General features: G+C 41.6%; 1 long non-coding RNA gene across 1 annotated transcript in view; it reads left to right on the top strand.

The window, feature by feature from the left end:
- Nucleotides 1–18,364, top strand: part of LOC115334179 — a 142,854-nt gene that overhangs the window by 547 nt on the left and 123,943 nt on the right. Inside the window, exon 2 of the long non-coding RNA XR_003921064.2 lies at nt 3,612–3,746. This is a non-coding gene — a long non-coding RNA (uncharacterized LOC115334179). The remainder of the gene's footprint in view (nt 1–3,611; nt 3,747–18,364) is intronic.

Below are 18,364 nucleotides of genomic sequence, written 5' to 3'. Positions count from 1 at the left end.
TGGGATTTTTCTTTTTAAGTTCTGTTTTGTTTACTTGTCCTGTGCTTTGCAAACCCCCCCTCCCCCATGGCAAAGAAAGAGTCACTTTTAACCCCTTTTTAGCTGCTTTTAATCTGTTCAAAGACTCATCCCATCCCACGTTGGGAGGGTGGAGGTGAAATGGACTGCTTGCTCCACCACTACTGTAGCCCCCCAGGCTAGGAAATAACCAAGTTTTTCTTCTCACTTTGGGTTGTATCTCAAATACCTTACTACCATACTAAATTCACCTGATGTTTTTGATGTCCTGTTTTCATTTGTTTTAAAGCATTATGTTTACTTAGTTCAGCAGACAGAAATATCCTTTGGGTTATCATTTAAAAAAAAAAAAAAGGAAGACAGACCTGCTTGGCTTCTAGCCATTGATACAGAAGGAGTTTAATCTGATTTACCCCAGCTACTGGGTCTCAATGTCTAGCTAGATTAACAACAGGCTCTGATTTCAACTCATAGAGATTCCTGGGGACACGATTCCATGCAGCGTTTCCTGCCTGCTGCTTGCTGGCTCCTTGCTGTACTTTCTCTCCTGATATTTATCCCCACATGGATGAGCCTCTGTCACTGTGCTTTTCCAGTCCCCACTGTGCTGCCAGACCAGAGGAGGAGCTCCAAACTGGGAGTGTTAACAGGACCCGCACAGCAGGAGAGAAATGATGTTTCCCTGTATTTTTACTGGGAAGCAGGACAAAGAGCAGGAGGCAGAATCATCTCTTGGCGTCTGTGGGTTAAATCTAGAGGCTAGTCAGACTTCTGGTTCCCTTAGAAATAGGCTCTGTAAGAGGTATGACTGTCTCATGTGATTTTTTTTTTCCCTTTGGTTGTAACTTTGATCATCTTTATACCAAAGGAATCTGGACTTGTCTCCTTTTGTCTTCACTTGCTCTCCTTGCACTACCTTGGGTTAGGGAAGCAGGGTGGCTGTGCATAAGATCAAGAAAGCACATAAATCTGGGTGTATATAACACAAAGAAGCTTCACAGCTATTCCTGTTGAATCATAATTCCTGTGAAGCTATTTCCTTTTCCCAGGGAAAGAACTTATCTGCTTTGCTGTCATCTATCCTGGTGGTGATGGTGACTGAGTGATTTGTGTGGGCCCAGGGACTCTTCTGCTGGTATTCAAACACTTCTTACTGGAAAGGAATAGGAGCATTATTTGCTTTGGCATTTGGGGAAACAGAGGAAAAACCAGGTTGCAACAGATGTTTGGAGCAGGTCTAGGCATCGAGATGATTTAGACCAGGGAGTAAAATCAAAAGAAATGTGAATTTAAGGGATGTGAGTTTTGCAAGTCTTATCAGTGTTTTGCTATGAAAAGGAATGTATTCTGGATAAAACTTTCCTTGTCCCTTTTTTTTTTTTTTTTTTTTTTTGGGGGGGGGGATGGGGCTGGAGGTATTTGACTCTAGACTGTATACTCTTGTATCTTCTCCTGGTGCCAAGGCAGTTGGTACTTGCTTGCCTTGGTACAGTGCCCTGCATGTGCTACTTGCACGTGTCAGACCTTGGTCAGGGTGGCTCCAGATCCTTGGAGTTCCCAACCTCTAATTTAACCCAGATGATTCAAGAAACAGCCAACCAATCCCCACTAAAACCCATCTATAGGGATATCTGTGGTGAAGTTACCCACATTGGTTCTGTACAATGCCTGGTTTTTAGTTTCCTTTTGCTTTCCAAGAAGCTAAGGGTAGATAAACTAGAAATCAGGTCTAGAGATCTAATAATGGCTGGAAGTCAATTTTATCACCATTACTGTAAGTAACCCTTGTCATCAGGTACTGGTTGGCAGGAGTCCTCTCCCTGGATCTGTCCTGGCTTGCTCTTAGATTGGGTTTTAGCTCTGCTTGGTTTTGCTGCAGTGTTTTGTGATTTTTTGGGGGAGGGTTTACTTGCCAGGTCTCTTATTTTTCAAGCAGAGTCCAAATGGTTTTGAAAGGCATTTGTATTTCTCTGGTGGCACTTGTTATCTTCAACTCTGTCATTTGTACTTATCATGATGTCAAATGAGGCTCTTAAAATTATAATTACCTGCTGTGTGTTCACCTTGTTTTTATTAGTTTGTTTCAAAGTGGATGAGTCTTGCAAAACTCGCTCTAGGTGAAGTTGTCTGGGAAGCTTCTGTGTCGTCATCTTGCTGGGCTGTGAGTGATAGATTCTGTTCAGCATAAGACAGCACAAAGATGGTTATTGCAGGGTAACTGCTGGAGTAGTATAAGATGTCTTATAATTTAAGAGGTCAGTATTTACATCTAAACTTTTAGGAGCAGGTCAATATTTTAAAAGTTGCAGCTGACAGTGAAATGTCAGTGGTGCAAAAACCAACAGGTGGGACTGAATTGTGTGCAATTCTAGGCTTGTCTTGCTGGAAAGGAATTTGCTGGGGCTGCAGGATTTGGGCTGAGGACACTTGTTCTATGACAGAGTGCTAGATCTTGACTCTGTCTTATCACAATAATCTCATTACTGTCTTCACTGCAGGTGAATTTGATTTTTATCCTTCCTTATGGTGATTCAAGCAGTGATGGCTGAGGACTCTGTAATGACTCAGTCCAGCCAGTGCAGCTGGTGTTTTTTCTGTTTCTTGCCACTTGTTCTTTAGTGTTTTAGATAGATGGATAACTGATTTTGTTTTTTTTTTTTTTTCCTTCCCCCACCCCAGGCATCACTAGCTTTTGATGTGTTCTATATGAGATATTACTGTAATGAAGAATGGGTGATTAGGTGGCTGGTGGGATAAGATGCAGCTGTGGACTGAGATGAAAACAGGGATATGACAAAGAATTTGTGAAATAACACTTTTGCATTGGGGTCTCTGGGCATGAGGACTAACAAAGTTAAAAGTGAGTCTTGTCAAGGCAGTGAGGATTATGACCTTGAAGGGTATCTGCAAGCTATGACTGTTCAAGGAGTTGCTGTTACGTGTTGCTGGGTGGACAGTTGTACCCCCAGCGCTGAGACATGGAACTGCCACAACATCCCCTGAAAGCCAAAGACACAGAGACTGAACAAAGGGATGAGTTGAAGTCATGGTTAATTGTACAAGGCAATTCTGCAAGATATCATCTCCTGGCCTATCTTCCCTCCCAAAAGCTCAGTCACCATGTCTGAGGCTTTCCAAATTGTATTATTCATAGAGTGGCAGGTAATAAATAGTAAAGAATAACTTTAGTGATGTTTGTTTATTAATTACTAGCCAAAGGCTGGATGTGATCCAGAACAGAGTTACTGAAATGCACCTATAACCATAAGTCTCTGTTTCAATATGTCTTCTCTTGATTCCTTGTACAGTAGGAGCAGATCAGGCATTTTGGTAGGAAGGATGAAATCGGACTTCTCAGGGAATGCAACAGGAGCCATGGGAAACAAAATGCTTAAAAAAAAAAAAAAAGCATAATGTTTTTAACTTCTCTTCAGCTCCCAACTAAAATTTGGAACACCTGGAGAAAAGGGTGTGTTTGAGGAGTAAAATATACTCAGATGATGTCTGTCAGTAGGTACAAGTCTTCTGTGGCTGAAAAAAAAAAAAAAATCTACTTTCTAACTACGCCCTTTTCTTTCTCATTCTTTTCTTAGCTATGAGGGTCAGGGAATATTTGATCCTCCAGTTTCCTTCATGTGGTTCTTCCCTGATCCTTTCTCTTTGAAGAATGCGAGTGAATTTCTTCTCTTCTCTGAAGCAAATGAATCTTTCAATGTTCCTGGTAGTCTGTAAGTTCATTTTCTTTTTGATAGTTGATAGAATAGCTTAAAGACAAGGGGAACCCAGAAGGCCTTGGAAATTGCTCTGTGATGAGATGAACATGCACTCTGAGCTGAGAATTAACCTAAAGCCTCATTCACAACTGCAAGTTGATTTCATTCTTGATCTGTTTTTCATCTCTGGATTTTATAGCAAGTAGATTTGTTTTTAGTTTCTTTTTCTTGCTATTTTCAAAATTAAAATTTTGTTAATAAATTCATATATGGGGGTAAACTCCTTCAAGTTGAATCTGCACGTACACTGCCTTCCTTCCCCAAATAAATTGCAGGATCTTCAGTGAAGAAGCAGCTAGCATAGCAGTAAAGTACGCTTAGTGTGTCTTGGGAATACTAAATCCATTATTGTCAGTTTGTTCTTTGGAGAATGGCTAATGAGGAAACAGTGCCCCAAGAACTTGGATTGTGCCTCCCAAGACAGAGATTCAAACTGCTACAGCAGCACTATTTGCCTTTTGACACTGATCAAATGAAAAATAAAATTTAAATTCAAGTTAGGTTCAGGGAGTTTTACAAAGGATTCTATGAAGTAAATTCCTATTCAGTTAATTTCCATGTGTAGTAAGCTATTTCTGTGCAAGATGGTTCAACAATTTTTTTTAGAAACTTGAGAACCTGGAACACTTTTTTTTTTTTTTTTTTTTAAATAATTGCTGGTAAAATAGCATCATAAAATGTTTCTGCAATGTTTTGTAAAGTTAAGCGTTTAGTCAAGTTTTTTTACTGAAAAGATTTACAGATGAAAGAGATTTCATTGGAACTAATGTAAAGGTTCTTCTTATCCATATTTCCAAAAATATGTTTAAAATTGAACTCTAGTGAAAAGTTTAGTAAATTCTGTTTTGAAATGCAGTGGATCTTTGGAAAACAACCAGTGGAGAGTTTTGCATAGGAAATTCAGCAGAACCTGCAGACAAAGGTTAGAAGGCCTTTAGGGGTGGAGCTGAGGGAGTTGTGGTGTAGGTGATTGATATTTTTGGCTGAAATTCAGACCAAATATCACTGTTGACAGTCTTTTGCCCCATTTGTTTAAAAAATGATAGGTCTAACCATAGAAATAGAGCTTGTCTTAGAAAAAGTAACAAAGCTGAATTAAGTTAACATGCTGGAGCTTATTGGTTATTAAGTACTCCATCATGCATGGTATATCCTTATAAAATTATCTCCTGATTTCATAAGGACCCTTTCTTAGGAGCTGCACCCAGGATGAGGAATGCTGAGAGGCACAAAACTCTGAGGTACCTTACTGGCAACCTGAGCTCTTGATGGGATGACCTAAAGCTGAAGATACAGAGCAGATAAAAAACAGTTTGCAGGAACCAGGGTCAGACAACTGTCTATCAACTACTTTTTTTACTGGTGGATTTTTTTTTTTTTTTTTTTTTTTTTTTTTTAAAGCTGGAGCAAAGCTTACCTTGATACTTTGATGAGCTGGGGAAGGTTTTTACAGCCATCCACACCCACCCACCCAAGTGTCACGCCACACACGGTGTGTTGTTGCTATATACATACTTGTGTTTTCATCAACATGTGTAATAGTCAAGTAGAAGTGTCATGTACAGAAACGGTGAGGTGTCCATATCCTCCGCCTTCCCTATAGGCTGCACAGGTACTCGTTTGATGTGCCCACATGGTGCATCTAAGTTTAGTGTCCTGTTTCTACCAGTGCACGTAAGCTTTCCCTTCATGTAAGGGCATATATACACTGCATGCTGAATGTCTTAAACATGCAGATTCCTGCCCTGCATCATTCTCTGCAAAAAGAGCAGTTATATAGATTGTCCTTGACCTTCATATTTCTGGGCAATGTATTTTCTGATAAGTAGATTAGGGGGTGTATTGATTTCTCATCACTGGAAACAAAGCCCCCATAAGTCTAGTGATATCCAATCTGTGATCGTAGACTTTTTGGAAGTGGTGTGAAGCCCTGCGCTAGGATGACTTCATGACAGACTATATGTCTGCAGAAGGCCAAGTGAGGTGCTGGCTGGGTGCAGCATTCAGGTCTTCCTGACCTGAGTGTGTGTTTGCCTCCTGTGTCAGGTGCATGAATCAGGTTAAGGTTGTAATCCTTGAAGAAGAAGAAATAAAGAAGAACGGACGGTCGTTTTTCCCCTAGCAGTGCTGATTTATTAATAAATTTCCATATCTCATATGTCATATAATGACACTTGACTTGAGCTGTGAGTAGTCTTGCTGCATATCATAGGCTTGTCACTGTTACAATTTATGTAGTGTTATGTAGTAAGAAAGCAGCATGGACCTTATAGCCCTAAAAAAAAAAAATACATTGCTACTTCCATTAGAAGCTTGATTTGCAGGTCATAAGTTAATTATTTTCTGACCTGTACAGAATAATTACCAGGCGATCCCAGAGAACCCAGAAGTACTGTTTCTTTCAAAGATCTTGGCCAATAAAAGTTTTTTTGGTTACATTACTGTGTGAATGAAAAATAAGCCAAAGTTGCTTTTACAGCCAGTCTTGCCAGAACTTGTCAGGTGCTGAACATCTTGCAGTTGTTGGAAATATTATCTAAGCTTTTAGTTTCTTGAAGCCCATTGCTCCTGCCTTAGCAGCCCTCAAAAACTGTGGGAAATGGAAGTTTTCTACCCTGTATCTTGCTTGTAAATGAAAGAAACCATCTATTTATTTTGAGGTGAGCAGGCACCAGGTTTTGAGAGATGCTTACACAGAAGTAGAAGCACGCAGGGGAGACCTAGAGCTATTCACATCACCCTCTTCATTCCTGTTGTCATGAATTAAAAAAAAAAAAACCAAGCCCAAACCAGACCAACCCCCCCTCCCCCAAAAAACGCAAGAAAAAAAAAACCATAAGAAAAAGAGGGAAACAAATATGTTGCATGTTTTCATTGCTTCATTTGTCTTGTGAATTCAGTAGAGTGTGTGTGGGAGACGCCAAGAAGTGGAACCCTTTAGAGGAAAATTTTGACTGCAAACAGCAGACTCAGAAAGCAAATCAGGAGATGACAGCCAGTGATGCTGAAGTGGCCCCTCAGTGTCTAAGTGTTTAGATACTGAAACATCCTCTTACATGCCCCAATTCACTCATAGGACCAAGTAGCATAATTTATCTTCTGGAGTGAAAGAAACAAGCTGCAGCTCTTTTTTTTTTTTTTTTTTTTTTTTTTAAGCTTTTGGCAATGGAAATATTTCCATGTCAAACATCTAAAGGATAAAAGGAAGCCCTGTAGGATCCCTCTTCTTTTAATGAATAAAAAAGGTCTGATCCTCCATCGTCTTTAATGAAGCTTTTTGGCTCTGAAGGGAGGTATGGAACTGCTCTTGTTAACGATCTCAGTTTCCAATGCACCAGAAAGTGCTGATAATAGGGTAGGTTTTCACATTGCATTAGCAGAAGGAAGGGCTTTTAACCCATCTGAGATGCCTTCAGGTTTGATAGCACTGCTGAGATGTAAAGTATCACTAAGGGCCTCCCTCTGGTAGAACATGTTTCTTGCTTCAGTATCACAGTCCTCTTGAATTGTCCAAGTTAGTGGATGCACTTGAGGTTATTTTACTCATGAGGAGTGGCAGCCCTGGCTGCTTCATTGCCATCCAAAGCTGTCATTCCCTAGTGGGGTAAGCAGTGATTTTGAGAGGTCGTTAGGCAAAAGACTTATTACCCAGCTGTATTTCATGTTGTTCAAACCTGTGGCCCTGTGGACTTGCAGAAATGGACTTGAGCATCACTTGCTTCGGCTACTTGTTTGGTCTTCATAAAAACATCTTGCCTTTACCCCTCTATTTCAGGCTGAGAGCTGATGTAGGGTTGGGTTACTAAGGGCACTTCTGCACCAGGTTTACTGATAACTGTTTCTGGACATCCTAGTGGAGGTGAAAGGTGCCATTTGAAAATCTCAGCTGGGTTGTGTGCAAGTTGAGATGCTTACCTCACCTAAAATTCTTGCCTCAGCTGCAGTATCTCATACCTCAGGTGAAAAGACAGAGAACAGAGATTTTTAACACATTTGCTAAGTAGCTTGTTATTGCCTTGGGCTATATATTTCTTTGCAGCTTGCTGAATTAAACCCTATGACAGGTACAAGGCCTCTTTCATGCCACCTCTCAGCCTACTGTTTGCTCAGAGCTTGGGCAAAATTTCCCTCCCAGAGGGGCTGTGGAGTTTGTTCAGTGTGTTCCATTTTCCACATTTTTGTGTGATACTATTGATTCACTGGTTGGAAAAGGGTATTAGACAGTGTGGACTACTCGTTGGATTCAGCAAAGGGAATTTGGCAGTCATGTTTGCTGACTTGTCCTCTGCCAAATCTGAATGGAGGGAACACTCCTCTTTGATGCAAGCTTGTACATGCTCTACTTGACCATAGCAGTTGACAAGGCTCCTTCTCTAAATGACTGCTGCCATTAATGAATGGACTATCTTGATTTTCCCAAGGTATTAATGATTAATGACCTTTCTCTTGCACAGTGAGTATTCCTAAAGGCATATGTTGAAGGACACTGAATCTCCTAGATCACGGTTCTTCTTGCATAACTGCAAGATTGCTTTTGCTACCAAAATCAAAATTCTCTTCCCTCTTCAAAGTATTTAAATAATGGTGGGTTCTAATGACTCTTAAGGCAGATAGCTTCTGTGTCTACAGTTCAGCTGATGCAAAAGCACTAAAATGCTATTGGTTACAAGTTTTGCAGTCTTGTTCGGTTGCTGCCTTTACTTGCTGCATGCCTGGTACAGAAAAAAGTTGCAAAGCTTTTGCAAATCCCTGCTAAGCATCAGTGGCCTGTATTTATTAAAAGGAATGGAAGCATAAAACCAAGAACATAAACAGAATGGATTTTTTTTTTTGTTAAAAGTATGCTAGCTCTGATTTTTTTTTTTTTTTTTTTCGCCAAGCATCAATACAATTATTTATGGTAAAAAAAATTGGAGTGTTGTTATGCATTTCCTTGGACAAGTCAGAGAAAAGAAATTGCACCCCATTGATGATATTGCACCATGCCAGCATTTTTCTTTTATACAGCTTTCTCTCCCCATGAAAATAGTTCTCTACCAAGCCTATTGAACTGGACAAAAGGGATTTATGTAGGCTGTGTAGAGAGAAAAGGCTTTGTTAGGTTTCAGGGAAGACATGGAACACTGAGGGTGGGAAACAGCTTGGCTGAGACATGGGGAGTCACAATCCTCTCATTAAATCTCCATGCCTATGACCAGACGTGGCCTCACTTTGCATTTGCTGCTTGATTACCAAATCTATGAAGCTGTCCTCTGGAAACAAAAGGCAGTAAATCAAATCAATGGGCATCCTTCAATGGGAACCGAAGAAGCTCGTGATGTCATATTCTCCTTTGGCTCATTGTCTGAATGTGGCAGATGCTAAAACCTGTCCATGCACATTTCTGCTTGCACATGGAAGTGCAAATATAACTCAACTTTTTAACTCTTCATGTAATGCATTATGGTCTAGGAGAAACTCCTCCTCATGGAAAGAAATCTCCCCCTCTCCTCCCAGATAACTTATCCATGGGAAAATCAACCCCTTCAAGTGGTGGAGAATTTTGACAGCATTTCCCCGCACCCCCCCCCCCCCTTAAACCATCTTGGGCTGTAATAGGGAGAGTAAAGCAGGGAGTAGTGCTGGCTTGAATTAGTTTAATTCAATATTAGGGAGAAACAGAACTGTGGTGACTCTCACCTGACTTCTGTGTGGACAAAAACATTGGAGGAATTTCTGATATTGCACTCTTCGTATTCATATTATTTGAAGTGAAAGAACTCTGTCAAAGGGCCAGACCTTAGTTACTGAATTAAATTTTTGAGAGCTTTATTGTATAGACACTAGTTATTCTAATGTACTTTTCTTGGTATTTGAGAGCTGGCTCAATTTTCTGTGAAGGAATAACCAAAATATTATTATTTTATTTTTTTGTGTGTGTGTATATAAAAAATATAGTATATTTGAGTGTTTGTGTATATATAATAACAAATAACACCTGCATGGGCTTTCTGGATAGAAAAAATAAGCTGAAATCATAACATCTTTTGTCTTTCTGACACGTGTTGTGGAAACCCAGCATAACATCATAGCTCCCAAATCTGGGCTGTGTCATGTGTCCCACCTCAAGAATATACATATTAATTCCCAGAAATATTCAAGAACTTCCAAAGCCTCTTTCTCCCACATAAAAGCACCATCCATCTCTTCAGAAGACCTTTATCGCTTCTGGACTTTTAAACAAGGAAACACTCCTGTTCTAAAGTCTGTGGCTGTTAGATTGCAGCTGTCCTACTTGTTGAATTCCTCTAGGCAACTACTGGGAAGTTCTGACAGAACTGACATTCAGATTTGAACCACTTCATGGCTTCCAGAGGTGAGCTGTCACCGTACTTACTTTATCTTTATCCCACATGCAAATAGCCTTCAGATCCTGGAGATAAGCTGCTTCTCAGTTAACTGATGTTCCTGGCAAATCCAGGGAATCCTAGAAAAGCCTCTTGCAACTCTCAGCATTCCAGAAAGCCCAAAAACTCTTGGATATGAGAACTTGAAGACTCTGCAGGAATGACTACATCTGGGTGTGTCTTTGCTGTCCTAAGAATGTGCCCAAGCAGCTAATTCCAACTGAGTAGAAATTTGTGAGAACTTCTATGAACTTATGGGAACTGAGGCTTTCCAAGGACTGATAATTTGGCTGAAGTTGGACAAGTCTCACTGGGAAGTGTAAGAGGCACATCTCCCAGCCATGCTGAATCTAAATCTTCACTCAGAATTACTGGCAACAGGTTACTGCCCATATAAATTATACAGAGGGATGCTTTTTTAGCATTGGTAAAACAACATATTTTCCTCAAAGTCTGCGCTATTTTGGTGGAAAGCTAAGGAGATATTCAATGTAGAAATTGTCATAACAGCAGAAGGTGGACAAAGTAATAAACAAATGAAACAGGGTGTTACAATGGACTTCAGGCAGTCTGAAGTATAGGTTCTGCTCCTGGCACTGGGTAATATGATGTATTGTCTTGTAAATTCCAGTTAACATTACATCAGCTGTCTATAGACAGTATGTCTATGCTCCTGTATAAAACCCGAGAGCTCTGGGACCTTGTCTGTTAAACAGTTTGTTGGCCCAATAAAATGGCTCACGTGGAAGTGCTGTATGTTAGAAATCAATACAGCTGCGCTTTCCTTGCCCTAGCAGACGGGAAAGCTCAAGGGACTGATTAAGTTCTCTTTGCTGAAAAAGTTGCTGTATCCTGAAACATTTTAAATAAATGCTGTGTGTCTACAGGTAGTTTTGCATTTAATTCAGATTTTATAAGAGGCTTGCTGTACACTAAATAAATGTACCTTGATTATAAATAGCTTATTCACTGTAAACATGCATCTTATTTCACAGATTTTAAATCTCATGATGATACTGTTTTTTAATGAGTATGATAAGCTGTCATAGTGAATTGTCACTGGTCAGATTTTCTTGGTGATGATGTGAGTGTCTAAATTCAGTTATCCATTTACCATCCCAGCCCCAGAAATAGCCATTTACTTATGGAGTGTTTTAATAAACTAGATAATATACATGTTCCTTTCCAATTGGCTTGACAGGCTCAAAATTATTTTCCTCTCTGTCCAAAGCCCTCAATGACATCAGCTAGTCAGACTTTCCCCTGGGGCTGGTGCTTTTAGTAAGGAGAATCTCAGCTGTCTCTGGGAAAGCACAAGTGATGTGGGTGTGGAGTATAGTTGACAGATTACCGGATTTGTAGGTGGCCAAAGATTTTGGTGGTGAATGGGGGTTTTTAATAGGGACCAGCACTTCTTGCTCCTTTGGACTTGTGGTACCCCTGGACACTATTGTTAACAAGGAGTCAGAGTGAGGACTTGGAGAAGTTTGGCTGTGGTGGTGCATGGGGTTTTGCGTGGTGATATGTGTGCTGGCAATGGTAGTATGGGTACCTTCTGCCAGCCCTTGTGATGCTGAATGCAGGTGACATGTCTGATGAGTCAGGTCTGTCCCTAAATGCCCCTTAAGAATTCAGGGCTAAAATATCACAGAGGACCTAGCTGGGAAGGGAACTAGAGCTGCCTCAGGGCCAGCGAGTGTTTCTTTCCCGTTTCAAGCAGCAAACTGGAAGGTCATGCAAATGGGAATGCATGTGCACCCCCCACTTGCATGTTTATATGGTCTAATATTTTATGTGCATGTATTTCTCACTAAGCAACAGCACTCCCCTCCCTGCAATAAGTGGAAAGAAAGTCTGTTGATTTATGCTGCCCATTAAATTAGTTAGGTGAAACTTTATGCACATGATTGGTGAGATTCCCAATTACCGTTCCCATAGGAGGAGCAGAAGGAGGGAGAAGAGGGGAACCTGCCTTGTTGGTAAGATGGGAGTTAATAATCAGTTTAATTCACAGTCTCCAGCTCTTCAAAGGAGTTGCTAATAAGTGTTTGTCTTCTCTTTCCCTCCCACTCTTTTCCCCTAGGAGCTAGTAAGAGACACACACAGCACTGATCACAGAAGCAAAATTGTAAAGGAGAGAAGAAATCCCCAGTGGAAACTCTTTAATCTGCCTCTGGAAAGGGCAATTTGTGTTAATAGGACAAAACTGTAACGTTTAATATTAATTATAGGGATTTGGGGAGGAGCATGTGAAGGATGGAGGCAGAGAATAGACTGGAGGGAAGGAGAGATCCGATTGCAACAGTCTTTTGCTGCAGTAGGAAATAGAGCAGCCAGATGAGCCCTGTCTCCTTGATCAGTGAGGGGAAGTTTATGTGGACCTTGTACCAGTTGAATTCTGGTAGCAGAGAAGCTTCATGTGTTGCAGACAGACCCAGTTCCTCTGTGTATTCCTGATGGGGTTGTTGGAGATTGTTGAGTTCAGTCAGCAAATAGCAGGGTGTGTAAAAGATGAGGAAAAAGTATGTGGATTGGATTTCATGGCATAGAAGTCCCTGTTTACTTGAGCTCTAGAGCATCTCAACACACACAACCTTAGCACATCGGAAGCACTGTAGTAAGTCCAGCTTTAGCCTAGACTTCTGTCTCAAACAATAGCCAATAGTGGATGCCGAGGCAGGGCAGTATGAAGAGGGCAAGCAATTCAAGGTACTGCCTGAAATCTCCCGCAGGATTTCTGGAGAAACGTGGGTGACAAGCCAAAGGGTGTAAAACAAATCCCAGCGCTCAAAGGGATGCCCGTTGTTGTCCCTTGACCCCTTTTGTTGTGCTGCTTTCCACTGCTTCCTGCAGCTTTTCATTTGCATCAGGACACTTTGAATTGGGAGGCATCAATTTGCAGCTACTACTGCTTCTCTTTGTGGTCATGTTTATTCTTTGAGTGCTTTGTCTGTTTGAATGCTTCCAAAAAGCCTAATTGTATTTAGGCCCAATTCCCATACAAACACACCAAGGTGGATTTAATTATCTCAGCCATTCAAGCCTTTGCATGATAGTTGAGGATTTTCTCAGGTTATGGTCAACAGGTGACATTCAATTACCATGCATGCCCTGGGGCAAGATGAGCACACAGAGCCTCATTGACCTCTAGATGAGAAAAGGAAAGGTGGAAGGAAAGGGGGTCAGATGGCTTGTCCAGATGACCAAACACCCAGGGAACCTGACGTTGCCTCTAGATGTTCAAAAAAGTGTAAATGGTGGGAACAAAACTACGTTTGACGGTGCATGTGGAGTTTAGGCTACCTAGATGTGGCTATGTTGCCACGTCCTTGAGTGGAAACAGCCTTCTTCAGCATGTTACTACCTCAGGGCTTCACTGGGCTATTTGACAATGCTGGCCAAGCACCCTGGAAGCGGCTGCCTTCCGACAGTCATGTCTTTCGGTTCTGATCTGAAAATGAGGTACTGAGGGAGGAAATCACTCTGGTCCAACTTATTCAATACCCTGGAGTTCTCCTCTGACTTTGGATCCCTTGGTGTCATCAGCTCATGTCTACCACAAAAAGCTTGTTTCTGCTGCAGTGCAGGAATGCTCTTCTTCGATGTAGCTTATCCCATTGTGAAAAGGGAGAAGTTTTGGGGTTTTTTTTTTTTTTTATTATTATTTTTTTTTTCATTTAGTAACCTAATACAATACAGGTGTAAAAGAGACCTGGTGTTTGGTTCCAAGGCCAATCTGTGTGGCTTGTGGGCCCAATGTCAAGCAAAGGGATGGTGTAGGCAGCTGAACTGTGCTGGCGAAGAGCATCATGGGCACAGAGCAAAGGGGGAGGGATGTGTCTGAGTGTAGCAGTAACTTGTCTCATGCTTGAATTAATGCAGCCCTATCGGTTTCAGCTCTTGCTTCTGCTGCTCACGTGAACACTGCATTTGGTTCCCATTTCTTTTCTCCAAAGTGTGATAAAAAGATGATAGGAGATTTAATTTCCAGAAAGGGACACCCAGGCAGGCAGCAGGATGCCAGCTGTTGGGTAGATTAATGTGGGAAGGTTTTCTATCGGACGTTTAGAGTCTGTGTTACAGATAAGCAATTTTTCTTAAAAAAATAAAAATACATATAAATGCCCCTTTGCCAATGAAGCATCTTGGTGATATTCCATTATAAGCAGGATGAACATGAGCTGGATTTCATCTGACCTTTAAATTACCTCCATTTTATCAGTTTCATTTTATCAGCAGCTCTTTAGAGAATGAGTCCCTACTTGGAATTAATAGATGCCTTCATTGCAGGAATCTGACACAGGCCTGTGAATAGCCCAGCCAGAGTGTGTTTTTCCAGCAGAGATCACATCTGGAGCAGAGGAGTACACTTACATGTAGGAAGGGTGCTTAGTAGGATTGGTTTCACCCTGATTTACCAGTGTTCCTTATAAAAGAAAGTTCATCACAGGCAAACAGTGACAGTGGCATAAAATCCCAATTCTTTCTTCTCCCTGTACTGCAGACCTGTGGGGGCAGAAGATGGACTATTTCCTTAGCATCCAAGAATTAAAGAAAATAACTTCCTAAATTCTGGAGATAGAAATCAAATCACTACATGTGTGAAGAGGTTGGATCTGGGGATTGGTAGGGAATGATACTGGAGGATTTTGTCTTCTGTGGTGCCTAGTGCTGACTGACTTCTGTTACACCCTGCCAAGGCTGACTTTTGCAGAAAAGGTAGTTGGATGTAGGAGGAAAGGCAAGCAGCCAAGTGTAGCCCTTGCAGTGAAACGTTTCCTGGAGAGGAGCATGGGGTGTGCAGGGGTGCTCTCCCTCTCAAGCTTTGATCTACCTCTTGTTGGCACCATTTCTGGAGCGTAAACAGACCCCAGGAAACATTGAGGGCAACTGCCCTTGTACAGCAGATCAGATCCAAGCCATGATGGTAAATGCAATTTTAATTTCATGGAGAGATTGTGTCCAGGGGATGAAATGATGCAGAGGAGCTCACAAGGATCAAACCTGCTTGCCTGGCCACAGTGAAGCTGAGGATGCATTCTGTGCTTGTGCCGATGTTAAATTTCAGTGGCCTGATAAGGGACAGCTCTTGGGACCTGTATGATACAAAAAGGATATGAGAGGCTGGCATGGCTTTCCAGCAGAAAGTTGCTTCATATTTAGTTGAATGCTTTTCCTGACTGACCCTTTGTTGTGTGATTAATCACTGGTGTATGCATGGAGAGATGGTTTTTGTTATCTAGACTGTGCTTTGTCATATCAGCTCCTGGCAGCCTCATCTATGTACAAGTTAAACTTTTTTTTTTAAGTTGTGCTATTAGAAAACCCCAGACTGAATAATGGTCATAATGCCATGTGTTTTCTTTCACAGTCATTTTCAGATTGATCCATATATTTATATAGTGGGATGTCACCTCTCTGGTTGTCCCTCCTGCCTTGGATCACCTTAGGGCTACTTTAAACAATGCTACTCCTGCATTTGGTGAGGAAGATGGAGTTTTATAATGGAGAAATATCCTATTGACAGTAGTTAATCTCCTTGTTTAAAAAAAATAGACCCATTCCATCATCTAATTTAATGATAAATTGCAGTGATTCATCAGGGAAGGAGGGTTCATTAATAGGATAATAAATGGGCTGCAGAGAGATATGAGAAAATAGTTTTGTCAAATAAGGGGCTTAGGGGGAAAAAATGCAGAGCGTGAAGTCAGAGAACTGAATCTTCAGAATCATTGCTATCTCTCTGTACCCCACACATCGCCACAAGGAACTTGTCTCCTTGTCTCAGACTTGCTACTTTAGGTTAGATTTATACTGTAAATGATACAAGAAGAGAAATACCTAGGGATCCCCTGTATGCTGTTCAGGTCAGTGAACATGTGTCCAGATCCAGAACAGGCATGAAAATATTCTGAGAATACTCTGAGCGAGGGGAACTGAAACCATCTATGAATTTGGGTTGAATTTATGGAATTGTTTCTGACAAAACTTCCAACTATAAGTTGAAAAATACAAAATACTTAATTTTTCATATGGAAAATGGAATCTGGAATTCCAGGATCTGGTATCCACTTTGTAGAGACAGTGCAGGCAGAGTCGTCCATGTATTGATTTCCCTCCAGTACCTTGAAATGGAATTCTTGGATTCAGGTTAATAGTAACTTGTCGTATTTAACATCTGTCCCTGCAAATGCTGATTAAATTTGCTTGGGACAAAAATTGGGGCTGAGATTTTCACAAAGTCACTGACAAAGCCCTTGTTGTTAAGAAATTTTTTTTATGTGTGAAGATACAGTTCTTATTTCTCCAAATGGAGGGGGAAAAAATGAATCTGCATTTCCCCTTTTCTGGCAGGGCTTTTATTGAACAAGAGACAGGCAGAAGCTGTTAATCTTTTGAGAACATTTACCCCTTCAAGTCCTTTGCTTCTCTCAGGAAAGGCTGAGGTGGAACATTTTTATTGTAGGCCACTTGAAAGATTTCATCTGGCAGATAAATGAGATGCTTTAAAGTTTTGTTTTGGTGAACAAAAAAGCTAAGTTTTGATAGGAATTGTGTGCTGTCTTTTTCCTGTTTGGGCCAGCAGCTAAACTGGTTCCCCAGCATTCAACTGCTTTCCAAGCCCCAGTGCTGGTTCTGACCAGGCAGGCTGGTAGTAGCCCAGCATTTCTGTCTGCCACGCTTGTGAACTGATGAGCGATCCTCCTGGTGCTAGTTAACAAACAGTTATTAATCATGCTTGCTTTCCATCTCCTTTGACAGAAGGAAAAGGTTGGGAGGTGCAGTACTCTGTCTTTCTTTCCCTTGGAGGAGGGGAGAAGATGGGTCAAGGAGAGGCATCACCTGCTGCGGCATGGGAAAGCTACTGATGTGTGTGATGCTATTTAAGGAAACATAGATTAGAAGAGGGGAGGGAGAGGGAAAATCCCTCTATTAACGAACTCATTAGTGCTGGGAAAAGTCAAACCAAATTGCTCTTCAGAAAAGCACTGTCTAGCTGGATTTATTATTCTCTGTAATTAGGGCCAAAACAGGATGGAGTGTGGTACAAGCAGGGGCCGAGAGAGAAAAAGTGGTCTATTCAAAGCCTAATTACTCAAGTTGAGAAGTGACATTTGCACCAAAGAGGGAATAAGATCACAATGCTATTACCTCACCTAAAGAGCCTGTGCTTTGCTTGCAGGCTGTCTGTAGATCAGAAACAGTGGGAGGGAAACGGTTTAAAGGGATTTGAGCACGACAGATGAGAGGTAGGATGCCTGCACACGTTTGTACGCTGACCCTTAGATTGCACCTGGACCTACACTGGTGAGGTGCACATACGTCTTCGTTGAGTCATACGGACCTAGCAGCAACACTAGCTCTGGGAACCATTTACAGGCTGGCAGAGGTCAGAGTTGGACATCCTCAGTGAAAAAAGAGCCTTGTGTGGTGGAAGTGATCCCGAGCCTAGGAGCCTAGGCTGTAGCTACTGTTGGATATCCCAGTGCAACAGGGAGGCTCTTCTCTGTTGAACTTCAGTTGAGTGCTTAGTGCCCTGCTGCAACTGCCCTGGGACGGAGCAGCAAGGAGGGGAGGGGAACCTCCCAAAGCAGGGAACATGCGTTTGGGCTTCATTTGCCCCAGCCGAGGAATCCTGGTTGAGCCGCCAACAAAGCTGTCCTTTGCAGAAACCGATGCAGAAGGGAGAAAAAATGGGTTCCTCGGGGAAAACTGCCGTTTAGTCGTGTGCCCGTGAGAGCCTCCGAAGACTGCACTAGCTGCAAAAGCTTTTGTCTCTGCCTCTTCAAACACAGCCGCCTGGAGGGTTTTCTTTGAAAGAAGCTTTTTGGCGTGTTTCTTTCAAGTGGCAGGAGTTGTGTGTGCGAGCCGCAGGTGGCCAGCCTGGAGTCTGAGCCGAGCTGTTTGTATGGGCTGGGTAATTCGAAACTCCCCGAGCAGAAAGGAAACATCAGAGACATTTAAGGTTTATCTGTGCTAGGATGTGGCCCCGACTTCGAAACCACAGTGCAAATTTAAATTGCTTTCGTCAAAGAAGTATAAGCCTCTCTGTGGAGATTCACAGCTGGTTTTAAAAGTTACTTTTTAAAAATGTAAGTTATTGATCACAGTATAATCGGCTTAGTTTAGTTTAAGTCTTCTTGAGTTTAGCAGCGTCTGTTTAAAATGTATTTAAAGCAAATAAGG

The sequence above is a fragment of the Aquila chrysaetos genome, chromosome 22, assembly GCF_900496995.4.
Source record: "Aquila chrysaetos chrysaetos chromosome 22, bAquChr1.4, whole genome shotgun sequence".
NCBI lineage: Eukaryota > Metazoa > Chordata > Aves > Accipitriformes > Accipitridae > Aquila > Aquila chrysaetos.
This window is presented reverse-complemented; position numbering and strand designations above follow the sequence as displayed.